General features: G+C 39.6%; 1 protein-coding gene and 2 long non-coding RNA genes across 5 annotated transcripts in view; 2 read left to right on the top strand and 1 right to left on the bottom strand.

Moving 5' to 3' along the window:
* The window catches only part of LOC119910711 (neuronal PAS domain-containing protein 3), a 659,826-nt gene that overhangs the window by 324,400 nt on the left and 313,330 nt on the right, over positions 1-22,096 (top strand). The gene's annotated exons all lie outside the window — the stretch shown is intronic.
* LOC119910717 overlaps positions 1-22,096 on the bottom strand; it is a 102,211-nt gene that overhangs the window by 41,555 nt on the left and 38,560 nt on the right. For both annotated transcript variants that reach the window (XR_005445689.1, XR_005445690.1), the window contains exon 3: positions 11,142-11,299. This is a non-coding gene — a long non-coding RNA (uncharacterized LOC119910717). The remainder of the gene's footprint in view (positions 1-11,141; positions 11,300-22,096) is intronic.
* LOC119910721 lies at positions 13,063-13,978 on the top strand. The gene is made up of 3 exons (XR_005445692.1): positions 13,063-13,116; positions 13,760-13,855; positions 13,949-13,978. It is a non-coding gene; the product is annotated as an uncharacterized LOC119910721 (long non-coding RNA).

A 22,096-nucleotide genomic window follows, 5' to 3' on the forward strand; every position in this document is an offset into this window, starting at 1 on the left:
TTTAAGCCCTGATTTTCGACCTGCCTGGAGGTCTCTGTATAAACCCCCCCTGACAAAGAGACATGCAGACCTACAGTGGAGAATCCTTCATGGAATACTGGCTGTAAACTCTTTTGTGTCTGTGCTGAATGGGAATGTACAGGACCAGTGTCCTTTCTGTCTGCAGAGGGAGACCGTGTTTCACTGTTTTTTAGAGTGCACACGTCTCATGTCTCTGTTTGTTTTGCTGGAAAACATCTTTAGGGGTTTTAAAGAGTTTTTTACTAAACATGTTTTTATTTGTGGTTTTAAATACACTCAACATCAGAAGAACAAATGTCAGCTGCTAAACTTTGTCCTGGGTCAGGCTAAGATGGCCGTTTATGTGAGCAGGAGAAAAAAGGTGGAGACAGATCAAGCCGTCAATGTGAAGATGTTGTTTGTGAAAATGATGAAGTCCAGGTTATTGTTAGATTTCAGTTTTTACAGAGCAAATTAAAACTTTTTTGTCAGTGTGGGCTCATGGCAGGGTGCTGTGTTCTGTCCAGGCTGATCAGCTGGTGTATGCTGATGTGTTGACGATATAAATGTATCGTGTGTGAGACTAATAAAAGTGTGTTTTGAAAAATCAAAATCTCTCTCTCTCTCTCTCCTCTTCTGGAGTCTAAAGTCTGAATGTCAGAGCGACACTCGGCTGTGGGTGGAGATATTCTCTTATTCAGTCAGTCTCACTCAGTTGTTGTTGCTCAATCCACAAGATCCACTGCTGCTCACAAATCAGACGACTACATTCACAGTTAGCAAAGACATGCAGGAAAACTGTGAGCTGATGAAAGTCTGTGATTCGTTGCTACTTTAGCTGCAGGATTTCAAACAGAACTGAACTGTGCAGTCAAAATGTTTCTAATGTTTTCAGAATCGTTCTGGAGGTTCATCATTGTGTCTGTGGGTTTAGCAGCACTCATAATAATTGTTGTGGCAGTCAACATCTGGACAAGAACTAAAGGTGAGAACATTCACAGATGAAACTCAGAAACAGGAAGTTTTGATAAAGCTGGATTTTCACTGTGGAAACTAAAGTCGACTCTTTCTCTTTTCTTTTCAGGGACAAAAACACAGATGGATGAAAACACAGTGAGTTTATAATGTTTTTACAGTTGGTACTTTACACAGCAAACCAGTGTTTGTGACATCTGTTCTTCATTCTGAAGTGTAGATATAGATAGAAGAAGACAAACAGAAACAGGACTCACTGAGTTGTACTGAAGTGGCCGTAGCAGCAAAGTTCACAGGATTCATTGCAGTGAAAATTTCAACAAAAGAATATTACAATAAAAATTTAAATGGATGCAAATATTAGATAAACATGACAGTTTAAGTACAACACCAACACAAACTACAGCCTCCAAAGACGCCATAGATCTGAATCAACACGTCTTTGACACAGTGTCAATACAAACTGAACATTATTCCAGATTAAAGGGTCAGTTCACCTAAATTACATCACATCACGCAGTATTTCTCACTTAACCTCTAGCAGCTTTAAACAACACAGATAGTTTAGTTTTATTTCCAAAAACAACGTCCACGTTACTAAACTACTATAAAATCTAGTTCCAATGCAAACTGTCCAGCAGCCAGTCAGATAAAGATCAGATCAGACAGTAACTAATGGTGCGTTCAGGGTCTGCTGACTCAACTATGAACTGTGTTCAGTTTCAAAACATCGGCAGTAAACTGGGAGGAACATTTTGGATTTGGGGTACCACATAAACACTCCCTCTCTGGTCAGTCAGCTGCAGGAACATGTGACAGTTTGGGGTAGCCTACTTTATATTTACTCATATATTTATTTATTTTACTTTAATTACTTAATTTCCTTCTGCGTGTCCTTCGTTACCACAGAACACTTCTGCTCTCAGTGGAAGAAACATGTAACAGTAGCTGACGGTGCGTTCAGGTGCTGTCAGGTTATTTCTTATCTCCTTGTGTTAAAGCGGCTATATGTAAGTTTTTGATTTTAATAAATCAAATTTTCATTGCCTTATTGTCAGTGGGCTCAAAACTCACTCAGAAATGAAGCACACGCTTGTTTTGCTTGTTTTGCTTGCGTCAGCCACTATTGTGCTTTTAATGTGAGGACTCCGGGTCGGATTCAGCCCTGTGCGCGCTCCCGAGCCTCTCTCGTACTACAGCGACAACACGGCAGCTAACGACATGCAGTCCACTAACACCATCAAACAACCGGCTCACAGCAAAACACAGGCTCCACGTAAGGATACAAAACAACAATAAAGGTTTATGTGCTGAAGCCCATCAGACCAAACAGGTTCAGATGATGTCGAGTAAGAACAAAGTGAGCATTAGTAAAGCTGGAGAAACACAGAGAAAGTCACGTTAGCTCGCCGGTGTTGTAGCCCTACTGGTGTTCAAACTAACTGGTTGGCATACGCGAACTCACCTGAGCAAAAGGTAACATCTACTTCAAACTCCCCACGTTAGCTGTAAACTAACCGAGCAATCATAGATTACTGTCGTCCAGTCACATCATCATCCAGGTAACACTTTGTTTGGGCTGATCTAAAACAACTGGTTACCTTGAGCGATCTTAAAAACACCAGAACATGTTTATCAAGGTTTTTTTCTCGAGGCTTCGGCAATATTGACTCCCTAGACACTATGACACGGGAATACTTTTAAACAGTGACGATCTAACTCCGACAATACTGTAAAAACATGAATTTATTGTCGGCCGAGCCGCAGGAAGAGTAGAAGTGGAAATATTCTGCCCACAACACAGCAGGCCTAAGGCATGGACTTCATTCACATCCATCCTTCCTATATTGTAGGCTGTAGTAAAATACGAGGCACCCACTCTCCTCTGCTATCCTCTTTATCAGTAAATGCTCATCAGTTCTGCGTTTTAATACCGAGCTTTGGCTGCTCCAAATCAGAGAGACAGCTAGCTCAAATAGTGGCGTCGGCAGCTACCAGTGGCATTTCCGGTGGCAGCTTGAGATGCCACAGATTTTTCCTGATATGCCACGGCACCTTTCGCTGTTTGTGTATTTCTGGTGAAACCGACATGCCACAGATTCACTCAGGCACCTGCCGTTGTTTGTGTGGGGTTTCTGGTTGCAATATAATGTTACCATGCTACGGCATCTGCCGCTGATTGTGTACGTTAGGTCGCCACTGATTTACTGTGAGATCTGCCGCTGATTCAAATCAATCAATCAATAAACCTGGACCGAGAGAAATATGTTAGCAACAGTAGTTTATTATGCAATATATAATATTGTGCATTTCTTCATGTAAACAGCAAGAGTCACGTTTAATGAACGCATTGTTTGGTGCAATACAGCTGGTAGTTTAACCTAGGTATTTATTGTGTGTGCAGAGTTGTTACTGTTAGCACTATATTTAATATTAAATTCATATTTAATGTGGTTTTCATAGTAATAGATATGTTTCGTCCTTTCTACCAGCAGGTGGCAGTATTTAAATGAAAGTCCAGTTTGTGTCTCTGTTAACCGTTTTAAATCCAGGTTACCGATACAGATGCATTTATTGTTCTTCATTTCATTAGTTTTTTCATTATTAAGGATTAATTTGTAACCTAGTTACCATCTTCATTCACCCACAGCCCAGCGTTAAACCTGCATCCCCTTCTGTTCTAACCTGGTTCTGCTGTCAGCTTCTTAGCAGCTCAGGCAACAGACACATCAGAAATGTCCTAATATAGATCATCTGGCCAAAATAATGATTATATACAGTCTATGGTGGCGACCTAACGTACACAATCAGCGGCAGATGCCGCGGCATCTCAAGCAGCCACCTGAAATGCCACTGGTAGCTGCCGATGCCACTATTTGAGCGGGCCCCTGCTGCCAAATCATGATCTCAGCGTGGTGCGCCATTGAAATAGGATACAATAAAAGACCCAAACATTTCAATCTGAGAATCATTTGTTCATATACTGTTAGCCGAATTAACCGAAGACAGTTAATTTGTGCTATGTACCATTGGATGTACTGACCACTGTGAGTGAATTACTTTGATACAGAAAAAATCTTAAACATTCTCAGGCAAGTTCGGAGGCGTTCCCATTCCTGTCCCCACACACGCATTCAGTGAGTTACACTGTGTAGCCTACTGCAAGTCGAGCCTCGTTTTTTATTTCCCAAAACACTAACGTAAAACCCATTTTACTTGTTAGTTGTTGTTCAAGCTCATCTTCATAAGCCTACATTAGCCTAAATCAGGTACCGCCGTCGCCTACCCGTTGCTGCTTGTTTATCAAGTGTAAAACACAAAATAACTTCCTTACAAATTCCAGTTTTTCGTTTCCTATTTGTGACTTGAGCGTGCTTTCTGACGACTCAAACCTAGAGACCAACAGTTGCTATGAGTCGTGAACTGATCAATTCTGTTTCCTGTGCTGACGGAGCCCATGCAGCTGCCGTGTGACGAGTGAACCGAAGAGTCCGAGATCCTTCACGCGTGCGTGAAAATGAACGAATAACTCACTGAGACAACCCGTTCCTCCTGAGTCATACACACGATTAGGTCTTATGAACGAAACGTTCTTTGAACGACACAACACTACTACCGCCGAGCAGTTGCTAATGTTATCCGGTGCAAAGTTATATAACATTACTTTCCACATTACTTCACCAACTAACGCCACACATGTTAATTCTATCCTGTGTACCACTGTTGATTTAGCCTGCAAGAAAGGATGTAACGGCAAAGCTAATGTGGAGCGATTTGTTTACTAAAGGTAGCCTATAGTGATGCAGCCAGGAGCAGCCAGCTAACGCTACAGTAGCTCGGACTTGCCGCTGTTTGTTTCGTAACATTCAGTTTATGTTTATTTTGGTTTGACCAATACTCAGGTACACAGCTTCTCCACCTCTCAGTCGCTGTAACTAACGTGACCCACATAACATAAAACACTGCAACAAACCGGTCACAACAACCCAGAGGAAGGAAGAGCCGTCCACTAACACTAGTTACAGTAAAGTTACTGACTGCGGTCTGACTGTTATAAAGTGTGACACAGTCTCGTTATAACATTCAGTCCAGCTCACTAACCGTTTCATTATTATCCAGTACATGTAGCTGTGCTGACACCGCTGAGCCTCCGGTGACAGATTCACAGATAGTAAAGATAGTTACTGAAAGCAGCAGACGAGCTAACGATGTAGCACGTTGGCTAAATGCAGTAAATGTACCGTGATCATGTAACGAGCACGGATTAGTTCAACCTGCAGCTGATAAAACTATTACTGTAACGTTGCAGTGGGAGTTTACCTGAGTTTCCAGCTCTGTCTGTTCTCCCTGTCTGTCTATAGTCGCCGTCACTCTGCCTTTTTTCGGGAGGACTGTGCCGATATGCAGCTCGCTGCTGAATTAAGTAACGTTACGGCGCCGGTGTTGAGCTGCCTCTGAGACGGGAACGTTGAAGTAACAGAGCCTGAACATGTCTGAGTGAAAAGCCGCAGCCTGCATGCTGGTGTTTCTGCGTTTATTGCAGGATTTCTGTATGACAGTGGTTGTGTTTTGGATTCTGCTCGCTCATGACTTCAAGCGAGCACGCGTACGAGCTCACGCCTGGTTGCAATCTTAGAACCGCAGCGCTAGTGGCCGCTGAAAACTACATAATGCCCCTTTAAATGTGGGTCAGTGATGTGAAAGCTGTCAGTTAAAGTGTGTCAGAGTGAGGGTTTGTTTGTGTTTCACAGGTGAATAATGATGAAGATGAAGATGATGGTGTGGTAATCTATGAAAACGTCGGAGACCCTTCTGCCTCTGTCAGACTCCACTGATCAACAACTTCCATATCAACATCAGCTCATCAGAGAAAAGACTCCACTGCAGTTAAATAACAGCACATTTACACGAGTAGTTGAAGCCTTTAGAGAACTGTTGAGAAGATTTCTTAAGGTGCTTTGTTTATGTAACAAGGAAAGGTCAGACAGGTCTAGCTTAGAGTAAAGCCTAGTTCACACCACACAGTTTTAAGCACAGTTTTAAGAGCAGGCAGCTACTTTTCACCACAAAACACTTTTTACTCCCCTCCAGCTCTCTGTAGCTCAGACGATCCCTGCTACCTGCCTGTGCTAATCCTTTCTTTCACCCAGAGTCTTTCTCTTTATAATAACAAACAGCTGTTTTGTGTGCAGGTTCGCCTCATTTCATGTTTCACATTTCACGTGTGTTTTCTTGACAAAACGTGGTTTGGAGACCAGCGTCGGGTGACACAGCCGCTGTCAGCTCGTGTAGTGTGTGACCCCCTGTCACCGATCAGTCAGGTAGTGTGAACGCCACGACGACTTCAAGACTCACGTCACAAGACGGCAAGTTGTGCAGTGTGAACAGCACGGCCATCGGCCGACGCTGAAAGTCGTGTCGTCTGCGTGAGCCTTAATTTAGCTGACCCCATAAGTGTTTTCTGACCTTCTAGCTCGAGGTATTTCTCACACGTCCTTGTCAGCGAGACAACAACAGACTGATTAGGTAGAGTCAGTAGCTCATGCGTCAGGCTAGCAGATATCGGTGTTCTCCGGTAATCATACAAGGTTGAGTCCTACAAGAATGTTTCCAAGAACCTACTGGCTCCACAGGTTAGAGCACAACTCATGGGTAGTGACAGATTCCAACATGATGAAGCACTGGAGTCTAAACATCAGATAGATGAGTTGTTCTGGGTTAAGGCCAGTTAAAGATGAGCTAATAGGGAAACCTACAGGCACTAGGGGAAGACAGAAACATAAAAGGGACCAAAAGATGTCATCCTTCAGATTTGGTGTTGGCATTTGATGTGTTCACATGTTGTATGCTGGCACTGTGTCTCCTCGGCCGGGCTCAATAAACCATGCTATGTTAAGTCTTCATCAGTCTCTGAAACTTCTTCACACCTGAACCTGGCTCACAGTATTTCTTCAACAATAACAAAAATCTCATCAGATCATTTTTAGGTTTTTATTACTGATTGTTTTTGTTTTTATTTATCAGTGTGAGAAATGTTTGTGTGTTTTGTGCTCAGCTGTTTCTGTTTCAGTCTGACTTTGAACAACAATATTCAAGTCTTGATTTCATCTCATATCAGGAAGCCCACTGTGAGTTTTATAAAATGTCTTTTCCTGCATCAGTTGTGAAAATCTTTATTTTCTGCAGCCAGTTCAGAACACAGCAGCTGGATTTCAGCTTCATTTAACAGGAACGAGCATTTAACTCTAGTAACAGTCTCCTCTTCATTATATCTGATAACAATATAAACTGCAAATAAAGAAATGTTTACCACTTTAGTCTACATTGTGTTTTGTGATTGTAGCAAACCTAAATTTAGTTATGCAATTTAATAAATTTATGAGAATTGATACCCAGTTGTGAATTTTTCTTATTCATAAAATCAAACCAGATTCCTTGTTAAGGGCACCACCGGAGTTGTTATAATCCCAGAGTCTCCGGACCTCTAGGTAGTTTTGAATAATTATACAATTATTACTAGTGATCAGTTAGTTAATCGCTCAATTATCTTAAATCAATCAGTCAGTCTCATATCTAAAGGGTCAATTCTCTCGGCAGGGAAGTAGAAATAGGCAACACACACAGCTCTTGATTATATTACAGTGAATTTATTCTCTAACTAAGGTGATAAAAAGATGGTTGGATACAGGGAACATAAACATTTGGAGGTTCGGTTGTGGGAAGCATTTGACTCATACGGCATAGAAGAGCTAATGAAAGTAAACTAATGCTATAGTTTAGGAGTTAAAATGGACATCTGATCACAGAACGTGTGTTAAGTCTTACTGCTTGTCGACAGCCTGCTTTTGGCCTGTTGCACGGGTCCCACGCTAGCTGCCGATCCTGGCTTTTTGCTAGGGATTCTCCATGGTTCTCCGTGTCTGATTGAAAACGCCTCCTCCGTCTGGCAATTCGGCTGTTTTCAGGTTTCCTTCGTTGTAGCTGGCGAGACCACGTGGCTTGGTCTGACATCGGTGAAGTTGGCTCGACGAAAAAGGCTTAAAATGGAACTTGGTCGTTCCTGAATTAGTCCAGTGTAACTTAACGGACTGATAACTTTAACAAACAAAAGAAATAAAGAAAATAAAACAAACTGAAGGCAGACCGATGTCGCGGCACTTCAGGTGTGTAGCTTCAGGCGAACAAAAGGCCGGTCTCGCTTGCCGAGCCTGAGGGCGCCGCCTGGCGAGGCACGCCACACACGTGCCGAAGCGTCCAGGGAGCCGAGCAGAGCGCGAAGAGCAAGGAGCGAAGAGAAGAGAGCGAAGAGCAAGGAGCGAAGAAAAGAGAGCGAAGAAAAGAGAGCGCGAAGCGAGGTCGCGTGTCGCTCTTTTGTTGCTTGGGGCGTGGTTCCCCAGGGGGCGTCTCAGGTTTCCCAAGGGACTGCCTCTCTAAACTTAATGTCTAAAGAAAAGAAATCTATCTGCACGTATTATAATCAAATATTTTCCACAATCAAACCTCAACGGTCAAACGGTTGTACTGTTCTAGGCATTTGGTAACAGGAAACAATTGTCACATTATTGGTCAGGATATTTATACATTTAACGGCATTTCCGACGAGGGCATGTAATACTTATTTCGTCCACTTGGGGGAGCTCAGGTTACATGAGGAAAGCTTGGATTACATTAGATGAAGGAGTGTCTTGCTGAAAATAAAAAAAACACTGCACAAGTAACTTTCTTTTCAGCACTAATATCTTCAACAGATAGCAACAACAGTTAACATAACTACTCAAATAGAGGCAAATGTAATCAAGTAACTAAAGATTTATTTAACTCAATTAAATGCTTTGAGTCTTTGGAGACTGCAGTCTTTTTTACATTTAAAGTTCGGCTGTCCTGGATTATGTCACACTTAGATGAGACAAGGAGTATCCCTTTGAGGGGATAATAAACATAGAGCAAAGTCAGTTGCCACGGAAACATGTGTGTGTGTGTGGGGGGGGGGGGCAGTTTTGATAGGCTGTTCAGGGAAATGCCAATGGTGTCATGATCCTGTCTGTGTCTTAGCTCCTCGTTCTGTGTCTCGGTTTATGTCTTAGTGTTTTTGGTTCTGTCCTGTGTCCAATATCAGTTATATAGTCTGTTGTTTTTTGGGGTTCACTCATGTCCGTCTCTGTCTTGTCTGTCGTCTAGTGTTCAGTAACCCTTGTCTTGTCTGTCGTCTAGTGTTCAGTAACCCTTGTCTTGTCTGTCGTCTAGTGTTCAGTAACCCTTGTCTTGTTTGTCGTCTAGTGTTCAGTAACCCTTGTCTTGTCTGTCGTCTAGTGTTCAGTAACCCTTGTCTTGTCTGTCGTCTAGTGTTCAGTAACCCTTGTCTTGTCTGTCGTCTAGTGTTCAGTAACCCTTGTCTTGTCTGTCGTCTAGTGTTCAGTAACCCTTGTCTTGTCTGTCGTCTAGTGTTCAGTAACCCTTGTCATGTCTGTTACCAAAATGATCCCCTCTGCATGTCTGTCTCTGTCTTCCCCTGCTCGCTCTCTCCCTGCCTGTGCCTCTTTAGCCTCATGTCTTTCACCTGTGTTGCTCCCGCCCTGCTCGTTAGTCCCTGTGTATATATACCTGGTGTTTCTGTCTTGTCCTTGTCGGATCATTGTATGTTGTCACCCTGAGTTGCAGTGTGTGTTTCTTGTGTAGTCAGCCTCACTCGTCGTGTCTCCCTGTTTCCCTGCTCATTTTGGATTTCTGTTTTTGTTTTTGGAATCTGTCTTCAGCCACTCAGTTTGTAAGTGTGCTCACCTTTTGTTTATATTAAAACCCCTTCACTGAACTGCACCTGCTAGCCTTCGTGTCCTGCGTTTGGGTCCTCCATCCTCCTCCAACCTGCTTCACCACACCACTTACCGTGACAAATGGCTGGTTCGTGTCCCTTTGTCAGTTTAACAGTCAGGCCCCGCGTTATCAGTTTCGGAATCAAAAAGGTGCCAGTTTTATGGTCAGGGCTAGCACTTAGAGAAATCAACTTTGACCCCTCCCCATCTTCTCTGGGGAGGAGAAAGGAATTTAGAGTAGCTCCAAATTTATTCAATACAAAATGCACAAATCCACACCGTTGTTCACTACATGATTCCTTCATGTACTAACAGTGTCATAATGGAAAGTGAATATTCTTTACTATGAATGTTCTGCCTCTACTAGTAGAACCACCTCCCTCCTCTTGTCCCCTTCTAGTAGTAAACCTTCCCTCTGGAGGACCTCTAACCTTCCAGTGTCATGTTACGTCAGGCAGGGAGCAGATAAAGCAAGGATTCAGACAGAGTGAGAATTATACAGTGACAACTGGGGGGTCAACTTTTTTTCCAGGATGTAAAGGAAACAGCAGGTGTTTGCCTCAGTGAACTGAAGTCTTACAATCTCCTTGTTTCTTTAACGTAATGTCTGCAGTCTGTAGATGAGGATGAATCAAGTTCACCAGTTCATGGGTGCCACAAACAGGAGTCACCAAGTATTGTAGAAAGTCAGACCCACACAATGCTGAACCAGAACCAAAGACACTATCATAAAATAGAGTCTGCATTATCATCTCTAAATCAGAATTCTTATCATTTCAAGCTTCAACTTTCAACTTACTCTAAGCAAACATCTCATTTCCTCTAGCTCATGTTAACTGTGAATGAAATGTAATCTGCGTTCAATAAAGTAGTAGTCATACATGTGAAACAACAAACCTGGATTTGAACATTTTTCAGTTACCTAGCCAGGTAAAACTCCCAAATTTCAGAGTGAAAACAAATGGCGTGCTTATTGTAAAACACAGGCGAGCCAACACTAGACAAAAAGGAATACACACACTTAAATACCCAAGAGAGGTGGAGGAAACGAGACACAGGTGGAAACAAAAATCAACTCAAGGACAGGAAGTGAACTGACAAAGACCCACGAGGAAGGATTTAACAAATTAAAACAGGAAATCACCAAACTCACAACCAAAACCAGGACATCCAGGGGTTAAAGTAGTTTTCATCAGAATTTGATAAACGCCTGTTTGTCTCATGTCCACATTCTCACCAAAACACTTCCTATTCAGCTCAGTCAGGAGAGACTTAAATGAAAAAGAGGCTTAAAGAGGAATTAAAAGGAAAAGGAACAGGAGAGTTTAAGAAATGTGAGAGGGATGTACGGCCTACCTGGTGGAGGGGCTGTGACCACAGAGGCCAGAACCAGAATGGATGTGAAGGGCTCAGTGGGATCACTGAAGACTGCTTGATCCACCAGCTGCTGGAGCGAGAGAGGGAGGGAGGCCTGGAGCTGGAGTGATGCTGCAGTCTTTTATCTGGTCGGGGTCCTCCAGGAGAGAAAAGACAGTTTGAAAGTTTGACAGCAACAATATGATTGGCTCACAGAGGTTGTGGCAAATTCTGATTGGTTTAACTGAAAGAATGAACGCCCTCAATCTAATGACGGAGTTGGAAGCAGAAAAAAGGAAGAGAGGGGGCGGGGGAGAAATAGAGTCAGCATGAACGATGTCTTCCTGATTCAACTTCTGCTGAGCTTCAATTCTCAGAAAAAAAGGGCTGCAAAGATAAAATGAGGAACCAGCAGATCTCAGAGCAGTAAAATATCATCTTATCTGTGTTCTTCAGCAGCTGCTACAGTATCACCATATTGCACCATGGACATCAGGAGTCAGATTCTGGTGGGAGAGGAGTTTGACTCTTCACCTGTCTGTTCATGTGTGCTGTCAAACATCACCATGGATCCTGTCTGTTTTCTAATAAACACTATCTGAAGAAAACAAGTTGCATCATTGCAAACATTTATCTTAACTAACAATCTTCACACCTTCAGCTTCCTCTTCTTCTTCTTTTCGCTTGGTGAAACACGTCATTGTCACAAATAGACCTGAATGAACAAAGTGTGAACTCTGATGGCTGCATCTCATGTTGCTGATCAAGAATTTGGGGACCAAAAGTCACTATGAGGAAGTGACATCATCCTAACCACAGGAAGTAGCTGCTGCGTCTCTCTACTAAAGCACTAGTTTAGAAACTCAGACAGTTCTGAGCACGAGAACAAGAGACAGAAGAAGGAGAGACTCAGAGAATCATGATGGTTGAGTTCAAATGGATTTCTTTATTTCTTACAGCGGTGCTTCAGTTTACAGGTAAGAATACATATATCACATATATAAATGGAAGGCACATTGTAAAAAATAACTTGATCAATATTATTAAAGATTCTTTATTAGCTACATTTGATTTAACTAAGAAAACCAAATCTGTTGTTTCTAATGTGGTGAGTTTAGTGAACTCTTGGAAACTAAGGATAAAGAAATAATCGTCACTAACTATGAACATAACAGACATTTTCTCATTTCACTTTAATTTTCATCATTTTCTCAACAGCAGCAGCTGAAAAACTTCCCCTCTCCTTCACTGTCAGAGTTGGAGATGACGTCACTTTGCCTTGTGAAAATGTGAAAGACGGTCAGAAAAACTGTGAATATACTATATGGCTCTTCAGTGGTTCAGGAAACAAACCAGCAGTAACGCTGTTTGAACTTGGGCAGATTCACAATGAAGCCAAATCTAAATCAGACAGACTGAGTGTTACAGAGAACTGTTCTCTGGTTATAAAGAAGGTCACAGTCGAGGATGTTGGTCGTTATTACTGTCAACAGTTCATATCAGGACAACAACAAGCTCCAGACTCTCAGGTTTATCTGTCTGTTGTTACCAGTGAGTATTTCCATCATAATGTTTTCAGCTCAAACTGTCTTGTTAGAACAATATACTGAAACATAACAATAATTATGATCACAGTGATGAAGTTAACTTTACTCTTGTTGTCTTTCTCTCACAATATCTCCATCTTCACCAGTGACTGAACGTAAGGACGCTGATAAGGTGACGTTAACCTGCTCTGTGTTGAAATGAACAGTCCTGTAGACACACAGTGAAGTGGCTGTATGAGGGTAAAGATGTGGATAAAGATAACAAAGACATGAAGACATCACAGTCTGTCTGCTACGCCGCTGTGTCTTTCCGGATTCTCATTTTAGTTACAAATCAAAGTCTAACTTGAAGTGTGAAGTGACAGATGGTTACTCTGGAAAAGTGCAGCTGTTCACCTTCAGCCCTCAGTCCTCAGGTGAGAAAACAGGTGAGAATATGCTGAGCTGTTCAAGATGACTAAAACCACCAAAACATTTGTTTATTTGATGACTTTTTAAGATGACATCATTCTTTCTCATTTAGTGACAGCAGATGGTAAACATGAGGGATTTTCTAACTCAACAGTTTCTTGGGTTGTGATATTTCATTCATGCAGGTGACGCACAAACAACAACAACAACTGAAAACACAAAATCCGTTACAGCCACAACAACAATTAATGATACTTCAACAAAACTTCAAGATAGTAACTCATCTTTCTCTAGAGTCTCTCTGTCTTCCTGTCAGCCTCTTTCTCTCCCCATACTGAACTTCAATATTTTACTTTTTATTGATTTTTTTAATTTTACAGGGTTTTGTTTTTTGGTACTTTATAGCAAAAGAAAATGCTTCTTTAATTAATTAATTAACTTTCTGGAAAGACAAAAGTGACCATTATAAAACAAAAAATAGGAAGTGATCAAGAATACAATTATTGATTTATTGATTATTGATTGTATCTCTCTCCCTCTGAGAGAAGTGAGCGACACTCGGTTATGGGAGATATTCTCTTATTCAGTCAGTCTCAGTCAAAAGTCTTCACACAACACAAAATTACAAAATAAGATGTTGTCCTCTTATTCTCTTGCCAGATCAGAGGTGGTTCATCAATGTGTTTCTGGGAGTTGCAGCTCTCTTAATAACTGTTGTTATTGTTGTTGCTCTCATCAGATGGAAGAAAACTAAAGGTGAGAGCAACCACAGATATTATAAACAAGAAATTTTGATGAACCTGGATTTTTATTGTTGAAGCTAAAGTCGACTCTCTTTTGTCTCTTCAGGAAAAAAACCCCAGATGGATGAAAACACTGTGAGTTTTACGGCTGAGTAATCAAATGTTTCTACAGTTATGACAGAGCTGAATCAGCTGCTCTCTGACAGAGTCATCCAAATCTAAACAGCCTTCACAGAGCCAGTGTTTGACCACATGGAAGTAGACTCTGTTTGTTTGTTGTTTTCAGGGACGGAGCTTAAACCCTGCAGTGAGTCCAGAAAGCAGTCAGGACACGGTGAGATCTCACACTACACCCAGGACAAAGTTACACTCACTGTTTTTAGATTTGTTGTTCAAAATGTAGCTCTATGAGACACACAGTGACTCTTGAATCTAAGTTGTTTCTGCAAGAGAAGAAGTGGGGAGTCTGATGATGCAGCTGGACGACACCAGAACAGACCAGAACACAATCAAGTCCACATGTTACTGAGCAGCCATTATGTTGTCTTCTCTGTGTAGGCTGATCCTGAAGATGGTGTTTCCTACGCCTCCATCAGCTACACCAGGAAGACCAACAGTAAAGGCCGGGTAAGCTGTCTGATTGGTTCTAGTGATGATGGCAGTGAATGAAAACACTTCTCTCATTTAATGTTGTGTAATTTCTGTGTTGTGCTGTTTGTCTCTTTTCCAGGTTCTGGGTAAAGATGGTGATGATGAAGATGATGCAGTGACCTACAGCAGCGTGAAAGCTTCCTCTTCTTCTGCTGGAGCCTCAGCTGATCCCAGCGACCTCTACGCCACCATCAACTAACCAAACAAATAAGACCACATGTAGTTACAGCTCATATCATTACAGGTAATTTACACTGAGAACTGATAAATGTTTTATTATTTGAATTATTTTATGATAATATATGGGACATTTAGCTTGATGAACTTGCTGTCAGGCACTTTAATGTGCTAGTGCTGTGTTGTAGTTAGTTTTTACTGTTATTTCTATATCACCTGTTATTGTTTGATATGCAGTCATTTTAACACCTATATCTCTGTTCAGGTTATTTTTTATGTTCTGGTATGAAAGTAATTAAATGTCAATCAGAAGCAGAAAGGTGGGTCAGCGAAAAGACGGTAAACAGCTTCGATTCAGCTGTAGGCTACATGTTACCGACCAGCTTGGTAACATGGACTGGAGCAAGAGTTTCATAGTGGTGAGTTATTAATCTGTAACAAAAGTATCTTTCATCCATAAAGTTTTAACTGAGCTCTGTCTCTACATCACAGTAACAACTTTATGTCCATTGACTGCTTGGAGGGTAGCTAGTGTTTGGAAGGGAGAGAGCTGTGTGCTGCAGCCCACTGTTTTTCCACCGGCGTTTTTGAGGGTGTGTTGGACTAGTCGACACGTATGACACGTATTTTCTTGTGACATCACAAGAAAGGGAAGAAAAGGCTGGACGATCTGTTTTCAGACTGTTCAGAGCAGAGTTTTCTGTGGGAGATGGGAACTCCCTCTGGGCTGGACTTTTTCACTTTGCAAACCTGTTACATGCACAAAAAAGATATAACTCAATAAAGGAGAGGGGAAAAGCCAAAAAACATAATACCACCTCTTTAACTTCCTCTTCATCTTTTTAGAATGTGAAACATTATTGTCACAAATAAAAGGCAATATAAAGACAAAGGTCAGTTTTACTTGATCCAGGCAGGCAGGGTCAGAACACCAGGTAATAATGCTGCATTTGACACATGAAGTTGGATTTTGTTCCTAGTCGGAAATTTCAACTGGAATTCACCTTAAGGAGGCAGAGTGTTACACACTTCTCTGCGCTTCCATTTCAGCTTTTACCAAAACTCCATAGTGACGGCGTCTGCCCCCAAGCAGATGCTGAAAACAGTATTGGCTCCGACACTGTGGAACGCTCTTTCTTTAGACTTACGTTCCTCAGTCTCTTCGCGCCTTTAAAAAGCAGCAGCAGACTCTTTTCTTCAAACTGGCCTTTGTCTCGCCTCGTGCTGTTTAGTGTTTGTAAGTCACAAGCATTGAGCTGTGATGGTTAGGTTTAGAACAAACTAAGAAGTGTATACTGAAGGTGAGGAAAGGATCGGGCAGGCGGCACTGATCGGGCACCTCAAGGTTCCTAACTGAGTGAAATGAACGAATGAGGTGTTTAAGTGGTAGCCGTGATAAGAGCTCTCTAAATGCTAAGTAATGGCCCTTAAATGCCTCCTTCCTTCTCTCCTTTAGCAAAGGGTACACTGGACCGTCTTTTACGAAAGGAAAGGAGATAATGCCGTCCCATAATTCCTTGCAACAGCAGCATTTAAAGCAACTCACCATTGTAGTTTCACTACGACAGACCCACATAAATGTACAGAAGCATCTAAAAAATATTAGAATATCTTGGAAAAGTTTATTTGAACTGAACCATTTCATTTTTTCATTTATTTCGGTTTGGTCATTTACAGATCATTCAATCAAATCATTCAAAACATAAACACTATAGATGACCAGGTGCAGGCAGAAGCAAAAGCTTATTGTGCCTGCCCTTAACTTTAGAATCATAAATGCAACTCATTATTGACAACATCTCTTGATAAAATTAACAGTAACACATTAGTGGACCATTGTCCACACCAGAAGCCTATTTAATTAATTTTCATTCTAATAACTATTTTTCCAATGTTATTCTCTTGTAGATATTTTTAAACTGAAAAATAGACGTGGCTTGTTTTAACTCATTACAGCAACTATTCCACAATTTAACTCCTTTATTTGATAAACAGTGTTCTCTTAATGTAGAATGTACTTGTGGTTGATTAAATATACATAATCCTCTAAGATTATATTTACTTTCTCGCTGGGTAAATAATAATTGCAAGCATTTAGGAGTTTTATTATATTTGACTTGGTAAATAAACTTTAACGTGTACAAATCAACTAAGTCATAAAACTTCCAAATTTTTGATTGATGAAACAGTAAATTACTTGGTGAATTATAAGGTGCATAGTTAATTAATCTGATAACCTTCTTTTGTAATAGGAAAATTGGATTGGTTCTAGTTTTGTATGTATTTCCCCATATTTCAATACCATACGTTAAGTATGGTGTGACAAGTGAACTATAAAGTAAATGTAATGCATTTTTGTTCAAAATACATTGCAACTTATACAAAATTGCAATCGTTTTTGATACTTTCTTCTGAACGTTAAAATATGCGGTTTCCATGTCATTTTACAATCAATAATTACTCCAAGGAATTTTATATGATTTACTCTTTCTAATGCATCATCATTAATTGTAATCCTGATCTCATTATTTATCTCTTATTACTAAATACAATTAATTTAGTTTTATTTAAATTTAATGACAATTTATTCAAATCAAACCCATTCTTTAGTTTATATAATTATTTCTCTACCACCAACACAAGCTCTGTAAGATTTGGGCCAGAACAATAAATTGTTGTATCATCCTCGAAAAGAATAAAATTTAAAACATCCGACACTTTACAAATATCGTTTATATATAACAAAAATAACTTGGGGCCCAAAACAGAGTCTTGCGGAACGCCACAATTAATTCTCTGAAAGCAGGACGCAACTCCATTTAAATTAACATACTAAAAATTTTCTAACCAAGAATATACATTTCCCCTAAATCCATATTTTTCCAATTTATATAATAATATTCTGTGATCGATGGTATCAAAAGCTTTCTGTAAATCCAAAAAAATGTAATTTTTTATCTACTGATTGTGATATATTTTCTACCATTTTAACAACTGCCATTGTTGTTGACCTATGAGCTCTGAAACCAAACTGATGTTCATTCATTATATTATTTACTTCAACATAGCTATCTAATCTTTTAACAAATAATTTCTCTAATATTTTTGAAAATTGTGACAACAGAGAAATAGGTCGATAACTACAAAACAAATGTTTGTCGCCACCTTTTACAATGGGAAACCTTTGATATTTTCATTTGCGTTGGGAATATACCAGTTTTAAAAGATTGATTGCAAATATATGTAAATGGATAAATAACATTTTCAATAATATTTTTAACCATAAACATATCAAACCCATCATTATCAATTGACTTTTTATTCTTACAGTCTTTCACTATTTTCAATATTTCATCTTTATTAGTTGGGTTTAAAAAAAATTAGTTTGGACTTTCATATGTAACCCCAATTTCCATTCCATTGTTTGGAATGGGTACAATTTTCTTTGCTAAATTATTACCTATATTTACAAAATAATCACTAAACTCATTAACTATTTCCTCTGTTCGACGTATTGTATAGTTGTCTTTATTAAAGTAATTAACACTATCCGTATTACTATATTTTTATGTATTAAATCATTAAGTACCTTCCATGTTCCCTGAATATTTTGTATCAACAATTTTGTGTAATAATCTTTCTTACTATTCCTAATTATATTCACTAGTTTATTCTTATATGTTTTATATTTGCTTTCAGCATCTTGAGTTCTGGAATGTATAAATTTTCTGTATAATAAATTTTTCTTCTTGCAGGACTTTATAATTCCTTTAGTAAACCACGGTTTCTGCATATTACATTTATATGTTATCGTTTTAAATGGGCAGCATTTATTATAAATTTCTAGTAATCTCTCCAAAAAATACTATAAGCTTCATTTGGATTTTCATAACTATAAATCTCATCCCAGTTACACTTATTTAATTCCATTTGCAGTGTTTCAATTGCTTCAGATGTTCTATGTCTCACTGTTCTTGAAAATATGGTTGGACCTAGTGGTGGTTTAAACACATTTTGAAAACATGCAAAGACAGGCAGGTGGTCACTAATATCGGTTATTAGAATACCTCCATCAATTTTGCAAACGTCATTTGAAAATATATTATCAATTAATGTTGCTGATACTGTTATTCTTGTTGGCTTTGCTATTACTGGAAATAATGTACTATTATAAAAGGCATTAATAAATTCTGTGGTCTTCTTATGTCCCCCTGGATTAAGCAGGTCAACATTAAAGTCACCACAGACAATATTTGTCTTATTTCCATTTGAATTGAACATGTTCCCTACAAATTCATTAAAAATACCCAATGATGAACTAGGTGTTCTATATATACAACAAACAATTATATTCTTTTGTTTTTCCCATACGAATCTCAACAGTAACACACTCTAATATATTTTCAATAGTGATTGACCTACTAGCCATTATATTACATTGCAGACTTGAGTCCACATAAAGAGCAACTCCACCTCCTCTCCTATCTTTTCTATTCATTACAAACATTTGATAACCCTCTAATTCTACCTCTGCTAATTTATCTTCGTCCAACCATGTTTCAGAAACAGCTACAACACTAAATTTTGGAAACAGGTTCAAATAATCTTTAATTTTTGAAAAGTTACTCCACAAACTTCTACTATTTAAATGTATTACAGAAAAGGCATGTTTCATATTCACTCCTCTCTTGAACTGTTCTTCCGTATAATAGTGACAATTTGGCTGACTACACAAATATTTGTCCGGATCAATATCTCTTTCAACGTCATACTTACTATAATTTATATCATCTATCTCAACACCTAGATGTAATATTTGTCATCATCAATATTACATAATGCCATTTCTAAAAAAAATAGACTAATGTAACTAAAACAAACATAAACTAAACTAAATACTCTACAAGTCCGTACAATAGTCCTCATGTCCAACAACAAAAGAAGTAAATCACCCATTTTTTCAAAGACAATTGTAATCTTCTTATCCTGAAGAGTAGTCTGATCGACGACATTGGATAGGTATCTCATACAGTTTTCAATTAAAGTTACTTAAACTGGTCCAAGTCTTTTGTTTCCCTTACCGTGATCACCTTTGATTGTTCTGGCAACCCATTTGTACGAACAAAAACACGACCATTTCTGGTCCATGTCGCCTGTATCTTCTTTTGTTTCCACAAACTCCTCGCTTGTTTTGCAATATCTGCATTCTTTCTGGTAAGGTGTTCGTTGATGTTCACTCCACTTCCCCTTAGCTTGCGTGCTTGTCGCAGTAAGTCATCCTTGCGCTTTCTGTTCGCAAAGCGAATGACTATCGTCGGAATGGCAGTCTTTTGCTTACTGGGAAGCAGGTGACAAGCCGATATATCCTTCGTGTCAATGATGATGTCCTTTTTTGCAAGAAAAGATTCCACTTGTTGCTCCAATGTTTGCAGCTCCTCTACCGGTGCGTTTTCCCCCTCCATAGCGCATCCAGTGCCAGCTGCAGCTACTCGGGCATAACTTCGGTGCTTTGTTTCCAATCCATTAATAATTACTTCGTCTACTCGCGTATGCTGTTCTAGGTCATCAATTCTTTTCTTTAGCCCATTTATGACCTCATCTTTCTCGGAAAGAAGTACTTTTAGATTTTTCACTTCATCCAACAGCGTCACTATCTTAGCTTGCTGCTGCGTCAGGGTGAAAATGTCTTTAGACATATAATTTAGCGATCTCTTAATTTCTTCCAACTCATGGTTTACTTCCACTTGTGGATCTGTTCTCTTAGTCGGCATGTACGATCCAGTTGAACATCAATAAATGACAATTTTAGATCAATTTACTTCATCAGTTTGCTTCTCCAGGTTCACCAGCGTGCAGCGTGACCACCATTATTCAATTCGGTATGTAAATCATTCACTCTTCCAGATCCAGATTTAATCTCTCAACCAGACTGAGAGATTAAAGGATCAGGAAACATTTGCAGGTGTTTTGAGTTAATTAGCTGATTAGAGCTCTTCTCAGGTCGACTTTTCTCTATTCAAAATTTTTACTTAACCTGTAAATAGTTTTGAGCTACTGGAGTTTTGATTTCCACGAGCTGTAAACTGTGATCATCAAGATTAAAACAAAAGGCTTGAAATATTTCACTTTAACTTTTGAATTGAAAAAAAAAACTTTTCCATGACATTCAAATGTTTAGATGCACCTGTAGAAACAACAGAGCATCTATTTAACAAATATATAAACAAGATTAAAGCACCCATCCCGGGAAACTCTATATATTTATGTCTGAATACATTTTACTCTTTACGCTCAACTTTCTCTACTTGTATATTGATTTTGTTATTATATTGTGTCAGCATTTTAATCCTTTTTGTTTTTTCAGCAGTATCTATGTTGTTGTTACTTCCTATGAGCAGCCTAACTGATGGTTAAATGTACCAAATGAAACATCCTTTCTTAGGAGGTGTGATTCTGTGTTGGACAGGAAACCTTTTGAAGTGAGCAGCATTGAGTTTGTATTGTTTGTATTTAATGTTTCATGGTTTTATGTTATGTTGTGAGGACAAACATGGCCACAGTTTCCAGGTTCAGTTCGTCCACAGACACATTTTAAATCTCCAAACATGCTGAACAAAGAACAGCCTGAAGATTATTGAAATAATTATTGACGTTCTCCCGTTCTGTATGTCTGTAATTATAATTGTCAGAACCAATTAGAGTTTGAGACCTTGGGAGTGAGGACATTTTGTCTGTTTCTCACTTTGGGACAGACCTTTAAAAGAGTGTTTTAGGGTGAAGATTAAATAAGATTCAAGTTCAATGAAGGTTTGGGTCATTTAGTTGTGAATGTTAAGAGTTAGGGACAAAGATATACTGTGTGAGAGACAGAGAGAGCTCTCTGCTGGCTGTTGACTCCAGAGCGCCATCATGAGGTCAGTCCTTTATGTTTCCTCATCTCTTTTGGGTCTGTGGTCATCTTTCCATCAGGGAGGCGGAGACACACCATTTGTTCTTTTTCAAAACAGCGGACTTCTGGGTGTGGTTGGGGCATGTGAGGGACGACCCATGAGATGACTTATTTTTCTTCCTGTAGAACACAATGCACATATTAATGGCCTTCTGGCTTCCTCTTACTGCACATCTGCTTCCCAAACACACAAAAATACAGCGTTTACTCAAGGAAAGAGACGCTGACATCTCCGACGAGCTACATTGGTCACATGACACGGCCCGCATGCTGAGGTAAAAATGGCGGCTAGAAAGTTAAAATCAAAGCATTGCTAAAACTTATTTTAACGGTCGAACTAACACAAAACTGCTACGTAAATCATTGTATTGACATCAGACAACATGTGTTGAAAGTTATAACGTAAATGGTTCACTTTCCAAAGTAAACAATACGTTAGCCCAGCAGCACTTTTCCACACAACTTAGCCTTCGCAGT

Source organism: Micropterus salmoides, unplaced genomic scaffold (assembly GCF_014851395.1).
Source record: "Micropterus salmoides isolate LMB-PRFRI ecotype aquatic unplaced genomic scaffold, ASM1485139v1 Ms_hic_scaffold_19, whole genome shotgun sequence".
NCBI classification, from domain to species: Eukaryota; Metazoa; Chordata; class Actinopteri; order Centrarchiformes; family Centrarchidae; genus Micropterus; species Micropterus salmoides.